The following is a 12,086-nucleotide window of genomic DNA, read 5'->3' as shown; positions in this document are numbered from 1 at the left end:
GAGAAGAAAGACGTGATCGCGCGATGAATGACGTTACTGCGGGCGCGAACTATCGCGAGACAGCGCAAATGGCTACCAACAATCCAACATCTCGTGGAGAACGCGACCGGACCGGGAAAACTTGTCGTCGAAAGCGGGGATTCAGGTAAGGCGATCGCGTGCACGCGAGAATGTATTATTTTACAGCGCGAGCAAGCAAAAAATTTCCGTTAAAATGCGGATTGCGGCAATTTTGACATTTTCGCGCTCTCCACGAAACGCAAAAATGTCAAATTATCGCAATTTCCGCGGGCGGAATGGAATTTTAGCCCAGGCCTAGTGTTCAACCTCCCATCCAGGAACAATTGTTGAGGGTTACCCCCAAATATGCAATAACGCCCACATTCGTCGGTGGAAAATGATTTAGCCTAATACAAATATCGCATGGAGGTGTGTAAGAGATGTTACAAGAGTATTTATCTCCTCAGGCAGACTTTGAAGGTTCGGTGTTTTAAAGGACAATTGTTGTCTGCTGCAGTGTAATGAGCAAAAGTGCTTGGAAGTGTGTGGATTGTACCTAAGGACTGCAGCGCAAGGATATATAGAACCGTGATTATTTATACTGCACTGCATTTCGAACTTATCTGTATTTCACTTCCATAGTGCATCTTGGGAAATGAGGGATTTATGGACTACAATGACACAAAGTAGTCCACCTTTTATTTTACTATTAGAAACTGCTCGGCGATGACTAAGGCTGATTAAATAGCGGAAACGCACCTGGAAGTGATTTTAAACGGCCGTTCTTTCATTAATAACAAGCATTTACAATGCAATGGTCTCGGCATTGTTAAAGTTAGAGCTGTTGGCATTGCTCATGACATTCTTGTACGTTTTTGTTTTTAAAACATTTAAAGAAACGGCATTGTTATTTACAATGTCAATAGCTTAATCACTCTCCAATGCGAGACCTATTGCATTTGCACCCACACACAGAGCCACCCACACAGAGCCACCCACACATACAGAGCCACCTACACACACAGAGCCACCTACACATACAGAGCCACTCACATAGAGCAACCTACATACAGAGTTACCCCCACCACTTACATAGAGCATTCTACACACAGAGTTACCCCCACACAGAGCCTCCCACACACACAGAGCCTCTCTCACACACACACAGAGCCTCCCACACACACACAGAGCCTCCCACACACACACACAGAGCCTCCCACACACACACACACAGAGCCTCCCACGCACACAGAGCCTCCCACACACACACAGAGCCTCCTACACACATATACGCTACAGCCAGGGCTTTAAGAGGGCCGGGTCTCACCAGTGAAGAGCATCGGCAGTTTTTTAAATGGGGCCTCGAAACGGGTCTCTATCGGGAGAGACCCCATGAGACGTGTCCGGGAGGTTTCGAGGTCTCAACCATCTGAGTACCTGCTTCTGGGACGGCGCATGGTCCGGGTGCGCGCATTGTCTGACCATCCGAATACCTGCTTCTTGGGGGTGTGGGCAGGGAGACTCCCGTAGCGTGTCCGGGGCTTCCAGGGTCTGAAGCACACGTGTTCCAGCTTGTCGGGGTAGAGACAGCCAGAGGCGTGAGATCTCAGAGTTTAACCCGATGCTCAGAAATGTAAGTTTAATTCCAACAGCATCCTCATAGTCGCCCACATTTTCGCTCTCAGGGTCCGTCCCTGCTACTCAGAAAGTCGGTTTTATATCCGTACGGTTGGCAATTCGCCCAGGGGCACTCGCATGTCTTCCAAACCCCCGGGCACTGTACTTCGTGGGATTTAACTACCCATGTAAGTATGACACATAAAGATTGTCTTTAACTGTATGGTTTGGCCCCTAGTATTATTGGGGGGGGACTCCTCGAATCCACGAGCACGCGCTGCAGCCACGAATTCTTTAACAAAACCTTCACTCGCGTTGTAAGAAGTCTCGTGGGTGGGAAAAATGCAAACCCAGTGAAAGTTTAAAGATGTATGCACTGTACCACCTTATCACATTCAATTCCGCGGCTCGTCAGGGGTCGGGAATCCCGTGCATCCCTTGCACGCTCACTTCAGCGCCTAGACGCCTTGCACGCTCACTTCAGCGCCTTGTCAGGGGTCGTACATAGGATACGGACAATATAAACACATACACCACTCTTTGCAGTGTCTACAGTAAAAGGTGTAAAGCAGAGTGTGAGTATTCGAACTACAAGAATACAGTTATCGGCGAGGCGTGGCTGTGCCTGTGTTTTGGAATCGAGTGGTGTGAAGTGCGTGCTTGTGTGTGTCTGTCTTTAGTGGCGTCCGCTGGCCGCCGCCGCTGGTTTCACATCACACAGCTTTAGGACCCGAGGCTGCAACCTGGCAGGACGCAGACGTCTCAAGTGTCCCACGCCAGTGGAGAGTACGAAATACGAGTTTTTTTTCTATCTTTTGCAAATCTACAAATTCCAGAATGTACCGGGGTAAAAAAGCCTGCCAGTTTCAAGGGGACGATTCGCAGAGTTTTTAATGCACTGAGATCGAGTTTATGTGCACAAAAAGGTCAACTAAGCGTTAAGGTCGGATCTTCTGATTCAAAGTGTCGGACTCTGCGAAAGACAGGAGTGCGTGCCTCGGTCTCCCCAGTGTGAAAACCGGAAGGCAGCACCGCCATACTCATTCACTGGCAAAATACGGTCCCTGTAGACAAGATGAAACAAAACCATTGTGCAAAAATCAGATCTTTCAAATAAATGTACCTGTGCGATCAACAGGAGTAGGTTTAGCGGATGTGAAATGTAAGCCTCCCACTTGCTTGGATTTCTACTTACTTCTGTGAGTTTTGTCAGAGGGAATCGCCCTGAACCCCACCGCCTTTCTCCGAGGTCAAGCAGAAATGCCTCGGAGAAACGCAGCGGCATTTTCGGATTCGGGGGCGTGTTTTCCTTTCTCTCCTCTTGCCATTGGCTGGAATGTTTACATTCCAGAGGAGAGAAAGAATCAAAAAAACACGCCCCCGAATCCGAAAAGGACGGGGCTTGTTTGGAGAGACAAACCTCTTCTCCAATGGCTGACCAGCATTTAAGAGGCCAGCCAATGGAGAAGAGGAGAGAAGAGGGGCGGGTTAAAGCCCCTCTCTCCAAGTCATTAAATCTCGCGAACGAGACTGCGCAAGCGCAGCCTTCGCTAGCCGAGACCTAAAAACAGCTGTTCCCTCCAAAGTTGAGCTTCGGATTGTTTTGTTGCTTCAACCCTTCCCAGGAGCAAGTCCTCCTCCCCCCTTGCCCATTTAACTGTGCCCCTTTTACCTTTACATCATACCACTGACAATGTGATATTGTGCCATAAAAGGTCGCAGATTATTCAGATATAACATGGCTGTACATTGTGCAATTTCATTGGTCATTCATAGCATCCATGTTATTGTATACTTTCATTGTCTTTGAACATTCATTGCTGTTATTTGCCCCCAAACAGTGTAGTTTTTGCGAGGTGCCCCATTGGCCAGGCCTCTGTGTCTGCGGTTCCAGCTTCAACTTGCTACGGAATTTGGTGGGTGTCCGTTAGGACCTGCTCGGGCTGCAATGCTCCATTCCTGCGTTGCCGAGGTCGCTCTGAAGGGGTTGGAGAAAGTCTGCGCTGGATACATATACAAAAGGTGCCCTATAGGGATACATTCTAATCACCTGGTTTTCCAACAGTGGTTTTGGTCACTGTTGATAACCAATACAACTATTACTTCATATATTTGAAAACACCTTTGCCTTTAGATCCCTTTCACAAATCAGTACCATATAAAATGTTCATTAACTCAATTTATTCACAATATTTCTACAAATCTGTGCATGAAAACATAATTCATTGCAATAAAAATGATGCTCTCCTTGCATGAATATGCAATCCTTTCATGCTTATTATAATCAGGGTATCCCAAATTCATTGGGCTGTAATACACCAAATAAGTGTTCCAAACACTATGTTAGTAGGCCTTTATCAATCTACTGGCAACAACTTAATATTGTCCAGTTCAATGCATTCTAGAATGTTATGCCGAGTGGAACGTGTTTTCCAAAGACTGTCGACATGTTTCTGCCAATCATTGAAGCCCTCTTAGGCTACTCTCTCCGATGTAAATACCGCTCATTCAGAATGCAACGGGAGCCCCAGTGGAGGTTAATTTCTTATTTACGATTGAGTGCCGACCAGTCTGAATATTGGTCCATCAGAGACAAAGGAAGGGCCCAGTCAGGGTGCAATTTCTTCTAATCATCATAAATGGGCTCAGGTGTAGAAAAAGACTACTGGGAGGGTGGTCTGCAATCACAAAACGCCTATAGGCCCAGGGAGCGGAATTCAATAGCGTTTTGAAATTTGGAAGTAATAATTGACCATATTTTTGTCATCAATATTGACCAAACCTGCTATTGGAGAAGACATTTACATTTATCCTTATAGGACAGCTTTTGATTATAAATATATAAATCTCCCATCCAGACATGACGTGGTCCAGGCAGAACCATTCAACGTAAACCCCTACCCTCCATCCCCTTTCAATGCTCCTCCTATTCTTTAGGCAATAAAGAGGAACAGGACCCACAACACCTCCTGTTCCTTTTGTCTGCCTCCGCAGACAGCCATCGAGATCTGAATTTGGCTTATGAAAATTCTTCATTTTGAGGCTGTAGCACTTAGACTACGCCTTGCGCTGCTCAGCTCCCTGGGTGTGGGATCCAGGCCCTCTCTTTTTTGACTCCTTGGTAACTAAGCCTCCACACAGGGCACACTTAGCGGTTAATATGAGTTTTCACTCAGGGTCACTACAAGTTGCTATGCTCCTTTTCTAGTGTACATTGCCTGGAGCTCGGCAGACCCCTTGCAGATCTGGGTAGAGGCATCACATTGGCCATCCAATTTTATTGGAATGGTTAGTATATTTTCATCCTGCTATCTATCTCAAGGGGTCTCCTGTGAAGTTCAAGCCACGGTCAGCAGAGGTTTTCCTAGTCTGAGGTTAGTTCAGCATCTTCCCGTCTACACCGCTTCGAGTGCGTTTCTCTCCTCCTCAAGAGGCAAGTCATGCACCAACCTCATTCTCTGAAAAAGAAGAAAGAAAAGAATAGAGCAGCTTGTAATTGCTTCATGCAGAAAGTATGGATGAAGATAACGAAGAAGGGTCAAGTTTGCTGGCTTCACATGCTCTGTGTCATTAGAATTATGGTTCAAGTGGAGGTAATGTTCTGGCTACTCCTTTGCAACCAAGTTTTCACTCCCCCGTCCAACTTACCATCCCCTCCAAGGGACTTTAGGAGCTGGTCCTTTAGGAGCTAGTTACCCTACATACCTGCAGACTCCATTAGCCTCATTGCTGCCCTAGGCCCAGGGCCGGACTGGTAACCGAAACCGGCCCTGGCAGACTGCTCGACTGGCCACCCTGGGAGGGGGGGGGGGGCGCCAAGCTGTTTGCCAGGGCCGGTTTTGGCCGATTTTGTTACAGGGGGCTGATATTGCCGGCCCCCGGTAACAGAAACGGACCCCCAGGGGCCCAAAACCGGCCCCCACTATGGCAGCCCACTGGGGAAACACCTAGCGCCTCTGCACATAGATGGCAGCTAGGGGGCTGGGGCAAGATGGGTGCCCATATTTTTAATAAAGGGCAGAGGAAACAGCTTCGTCAGGCAGTAGCTACCATTAGTGATGCAGATGGAGCAGCACTGTTGTCCATGGGTCTCAGGAACAGGCTGGATCACAATTATGACTCTTTCTCTTGAAAAAGAGTATGGGGGTTCATTTTACTTGGTAGCATTAGGGCTAAAAACCACCATTGCAAAAAAAGAGGAGCTCTTTTTTTTCTCTAAAAGATGGAGATGTGGCCTAACGGCAAGAGCTGCCGACTTTGGCAGTGGGGAACCAGATTCAAGTCCCAGCAGCAGCTCAACATTTTTTGATTCTGGACAAATCACTTAATCTGACCTTGTGTAATGTAACTGGTGCTCATGTAAATTGTTCAAATACCCTTGGTCTGAGTCCGTGCTTTATAAAATGTAAAGAAAAAGGCACAAAGAGTCTGGTTCAAGATTGAAATAATGATTAGGCATGTTGGAGAAGGGGTAAGAGAGACAGCAGAGATAAACATGGGCCGCAGCTATCCTTAGTGCCGGAGGTTCAGTTGCATTGGGGGCCCAGGAGTGCAAGGGGCTCACAACACCCAAATTATGGAGAGCAGTTTTTTAGTCTATTTCTGTTAGATGAATTTTCCCTATTATAATTCTTACATTTATTGTGGATTATGATCTTCAGAAAAAGTACCCATGCAATGATCTCGTGAACTTCTCCCCTGAGCACCGACCTGCCCCTCCCGCTCCCCCAGTCCTTGCATCCTTGCAATAAAATGTTGGGGTGGGGCAACTTCAAAACATTTTGCTTCAAATTTGAAGACCTCTGTTTACAAAGTGGATAGAGGCTACATGTTTCATAATCTTAGGACACAATGTTTGAATACTTTCCTGCGTTAATATAAAATGATTCCCCCGCTGCAGAATGTGATGAGAGGCTCTAGTGTATCCCATATCTCATGAGTATTCATTTGCCTTGGGGTGAAGGGGGGGCTCTCTGCGTCAAAGGGGCTGCAGGGGCCAGTGTTATGCCCATGTGTGACACATATAACGGTATATACGACATGGACTCTGGTGATGCTTGCCTAACGCTCACATAAACTCTTGTACTGCACTGCTGTGTGTGAAGGACAGCATCATGGTCATATTTACAATGAAAATAGCTGAGTATCTCACACACCTGCTCAGAGTGGTTAGTCAACCATACAGCACACCAAGACATCGAGAGCACTAAATTTGTGCTGCAATGCAATATAAAATACATGCTAAATAACCAAAAATGAGATTCCAAATAAATTACTAATATCTTGCGGCACGCAGCACTGATGCAGGTGGGGTCAAAGGTTGGCCGACACTGGCACATGCCCAGTGCTTAATTTGAGCAGGTGGTTTCCGGTGCTCGGCACCGGGAACTTAACTGTCAGCATCGGCACTTATGACAACTGCTACATGGTGGTGCTGTTTGTATAATTTAGAGATGAGCAGAACTGCAATTGTTTATTAAATCAGTATACATTACAAACAACTAATACCTGCCACCAAAGCCATTTTTATAGCTTTGGGGGCCTGGAATAGTCTGAATCTCACACTTGTAGCAGAGTGCTGGTTGGTAGTTGTGTAGGTACTACCATTGGCAATGCTGGCAGTGGCAATGGTTGGTGCAAGCTGTAGAAGCCTCTTGACGAGGGCCCTGGCACTTATATATTTATTTTTTACAAATTAAGCACTGCACATGTCATTTTCAACTCTTTCTTAAAACAAGAGAAAGGGTGCAGACATGTAAAGTGCATTTACTTTGCCAACCACAGGAGAGAAGAATGGGATGAATTAACCTATGCGGGTTACTTCCGTCTGCCGCCATTTGCCGGATGCAGACAATGCCTGACTCTGTGCACTGAAACGAGTAGTTTCAAGACAACGGAACCAGCCTGCCATTAGTCAAACAGTCACGTGTTGCATAAATGCGTATCTAGTGCGCGCCATTATGTGTTCATGTTACAGATGATTTGCTGGGAAAACAAGAAGGGAATTGTCTGCTAGGTTATCAAACGTATATAAAATGTCCATTACGAAAAGGAAATTGCCTTCGAGTGCTGCACTGGCTTCAAACCAAGTCTAATGACCATAAGCAGCTCGAATTCGGGAAAGTTCATATTATCAAATGGTCTTATCGATGGGAAACTGGAGGTCAGGTTTCTACAAACAATGGAGTTTTACAATTTCTGTGATAAACGTTTTTCGCTCACGGTCCTTTTTCCTATAAGTAGCTAAAAACACATCACAATTAGGGTTGAATTCACTTGTGAATGTCAGTGGAAGTGATGTGATGTGCCCCTAGGAGTGGCGGGTCGGATTGAGTGGTGTTTGTAATTTTAACAACATCACAACGTCTGGCCACCAAAGAGTTTAATTTGGCCCACATTAAGCTCCTCGATCGTAGTAGTGTAAAATCCACAAACTTCCGATGAATCTACTAATTCCGCTAATAGTTGGATATGCAGTGGTGTTCATGGCGCTCTTACCTCTTCCATACCACAACACTGGTGGCAATACCACTTGTGGTAGTTCCGCCACCAGCATCGCCACAACGGCATATTTACCATATCTACCAGATATCGGCAGGATTTCTATCATTACTGACCTTAAAGCCAGGTACTAACCCTGGTGGTTAGAAAGAACAGTGGAGCATATTTACAAGCCCCTATAGCCACCACGTCACTTTTCTCGAGGATGTGGTAGCGATAGGAGCTTCGCCTTATTCACAAGGCGGCGTTAGGCCACTTAACGGGGCTTAAGGCCGCCTTGAGAAATTGAACCTTTCATGTTATACTTAGTGTGAAAGGGGCAGGCAATGGGTGTTGCGGTGGGCGTTCCACTGCAACACCCATTGATTTTGATGCTGCCCCATATTTGCAAGGGTGGCAGAAATATGGGGCAGAACCAAAATTAAGACCAGGGAAGACCTGGTCTTACCCTGAAGCAACGAGGAGAAATGTTTAATTTCTCCTCGTTTCTGCTGTTTCCATGTGTGCTGCGGTGTGCGGCTCACATAGAAGTTTCAAAACGGTTTTTCAGATTGTTTATGTGCAGGAAGGGACACCTTCCCCTCATTGCAGGCACCCTTGCGCTATGGTGCAAGGGGCCCTGCATTGGCGCTAGGCAGAGAAATTAGTGCCAGCATAGGGGGAAATGCAAGGCTGCATCGTATTCTTGTAAATAGGGTGCAGCCCTGCGTTTCAGAAATGGCGGAGCGTGGCGTTAAGCCTAGGAGGCTAACGCCACGCTCCGCCACGCTCCGCCACTTCCTTGAAAATATGCCCCAATATGTGCGCTTTAGGAAAAGCGTATTTTGTTTGAAGTCTGTAAAATAAGCTTATGAAGAATTATGATGTGTTCCTAAATCGAAATAGGTAAAAATGGACAAATAGATGCTCTTTTTGATGCACATACCAATAAAAATACAAGAGAAAACACAGACATGTGTAGGTTGACCTACAGTAGGTGCTTTATGTATTCAACTTACTATATTATTCTTTTCAGGAACTGGCTGGAACGTTTTTCTAACTCTGCTACTTTAAAATTTCGCCGTGGACTTATGACTGCTACTGCACTTTCTTTACTAGCAGTCAGCACTCTGGGATTAATGTTTGTTCCTCGCGGTAGGTTTTGGGCATTCTGAGTAGACGAAGAGATCCTCAAGAATGCTCCCTGCGCTACCCTAAAACTATTCAGAGACCAGGGAATCTTTGGAAGCAAATAGCCAAAATATGGCCAAGCTCCCATTGCCCGCCTATTTTAAGGGGTCTAATGGTACTGAGGTTTTGCATTGAGATTTTTAATTAATACCCATCCAGCAGAGCTTCATATGGTATCAACCTGCAGAGAGATGTTTTCTTAACCAAAGGATCAACAAGAATACACAACTGGCCCTTAACATGCCATCAACAAATATGAGTTAATAACTGAAATTTAAAATCACTTCATCGGCCTTACATTGTCAGGATTAAAAAACAATCTGGTTATCAGCTTTGACGAGTTGAGCACTCCAGGCTACAAGGTAATATGGAGGGGGAAGAGTAGCAATGGTGCCAATGTGCTAGCCTAACACAGAAAATCAGACATATTGTTGCCTTCATTCCAGTAAGAGACGGTGTGGTGCACAACTCATATATTGACTGGCTGCGCTCTGCTGAACTATAATCCTGGGATCCTACCTGGCTGGTGCGTTCACTGCTGCTCGGTGCTCTTGGTGCTGTTGAGGGTCTATCCCCGCCGCCGCGTTCCTTTCCACCAGCGCGGCCGCAGTGAGGGAGGGACTACAAGCCCCACGAACCCTTGTGGCAGGAAGCCGTCATTGCTAACACCCATTTCGCGCCAGGAGGCGTTTAATTTGAGAGGACACTCCCGGCTGAGCGGCCGCTCTGCTGAACTATAATCCTGGGATCCTACCTGGCTGGTGCGTTCACTGCTGCTCTGTGCTCTTGGTGCTGTTGAGGGTCTATCCCCGCCGCCGCGTTCCTTTCCACCAGCGCGGCCGCAGTGAGGGAGGGACTACAAGCCCCACGAACCCATGCGGCAGGAAGCCGTCATTGCTAACACCCATTTCGCGCCAGGAGGCGTTTAAATTGAGAGGACACTCCCCGCGTCGCGGGACCGCGCGCGGGTGGTGCCGGGAGAAGCCCGGGACAAGGGCGGGACCGTCTGTGGCCGTCCGGGGCCGGTAGAGGCTGGGCTGGGCCATACCCCTTATAGACGCCCCGTGACACATATAGTTTTAGTAGTGCTATATGCTATTATAGGTAACGGCGGACCACGGACTAAGTAATGTACATATCACGGTATATGTGGTAATCGTACCATAAAGGAGGCGGCTCAGTTCGCCATTGTGGTTCTCACCGTATTGCCTGGTTATATTTGCACTTGGACATTCCGTCCGCTATATTCATTGTGGTTATTCTAGTCCAGTAGGGTGCTATCACTTGATTTACTCCGTTTCCTTGTATTTGTGAGGATTTATTTATACATGATCTTATTGCGGCGCATTATTCCCTGCCTACATAGGACTGCAGTCTATAAGTACTATATGTGACTCTGTAAATACGAGTCACCCCTTCTGAGCACTCGCACTTTAATTACTTGGAGGCTTAGGTTTATTATTCCATTTATTTAGCGCTGCATTTGCACTATTTGCACTATTTGCATCATTTGCACGATTTGCAAGTTTTGCACGACTCCTCTAGTTCTGTCTTTCTGGCATTATTCACCTCTGCATTTGCACTTTACACCTAGGAGGGGAGCTGTTTAGAAATATTGTATTCTTTTTTCAGCATAAGCCACTTTATTTTGATCCTACGCCTATCTTGTATCTGTATCTCAAATATCGTGATGTATTCTTTGTCTATGTGATATTGTGATTGATGGTTTTTAATCGTCCGGTATTTAAGCCTGTAATTGTGTAATTCTCTATATTTATATTTTTATAAATTTCTTATTTCTTTTAATAAATTGGGACTGCGAGGTATCTCTTCCCATAGACAACCCCTTTCCTTATAACAAATTGGGACTGCAAAGTATTTCTTCCCATAGATAACCCTTTCCTTATAACAAATTGGGGCTGCGAGGTATCTCTTCCCATAGACAACCCTTTCCCTATAACAAATTGGGGCTGCGAAGTATCGCTTTCCATAGACAACCCTTTCCTTATAACAAATTGGGGCTGCGAGGTATCTCTTCCCATAGACAACCCCTTTCTTATAACAAATTGGGGCTGCGAGGTATCTCTTCCCATAGACAACCCCTTTCTTATAACAAATTGGGACTGCGAGGTATCTCTTCCCATAGACAACCCCTTCCTTATAACAAATTGGGACTGCGAGGTATCTCTTCCCATAGATTTTTTCTATAACTATTTAATTATTCTCCCTAGTTGACTTAACCAAATAAACTGCTAGTACTATGTCTACAAAGGGCAGTAGGAATAAACCAACTGGAGGTGGAGCACAGGGGATAGGTCCAATAGATAATTTTATTATAAGGGCTAATGAAGCCTTAAATCAAGGCATCAGTCTTTTGGAGCGCAGAGTCTCCCAAGACTTAGCCATAGCAAGAAGATCATCCCTGGGATCACTTGCGTTAGCTAAAACTCCACTACAGGGTAAAAATAAAAATAGCGCCTTTACAGTCGTAGAAGTACATAGCATACCAAACGAGGTCGATTTGTCAGCATCACACCTACTGACAGACTCACAATTAAGCCTGGCATTGGAAAAGTCTCCGGAATTAATTATTAGCACTACGCCAGTTGAGATAAGCTCAAGGTCCTTAAGAGGCAAGAGAGAGGGTGCCATACGGAAACAAATAAAACCGATAACTATGTCAAAAATTAAAAAACCCTCTATGCCGAAGAAAAAGCAAGGGAAAGAATCAAATTATCATGGAAACAATGACAAAGGGGATAATCAATCTGATGTGTTAGACGCAGTTCCGGATGCCC

Source organism: Triturus cristatus, chromosome 8 (genome assembly GCF_964204655.1).
Source record: "Triturus cristatus chromosome 8, aTriCri1.1, whole genome shotgun sequence".
In the NCBI taxonomy this organism is placed as follows: Eukaryota; Metazoa; Chordata; class Amphibia; order Caudata; family Salamandridae; genus Triturus; species Triturus cristatus.
The sequence above is the reverse complement of the archived record's forward strand: the minus strand, read 5'-3'. Positions refer to the sequence as shown.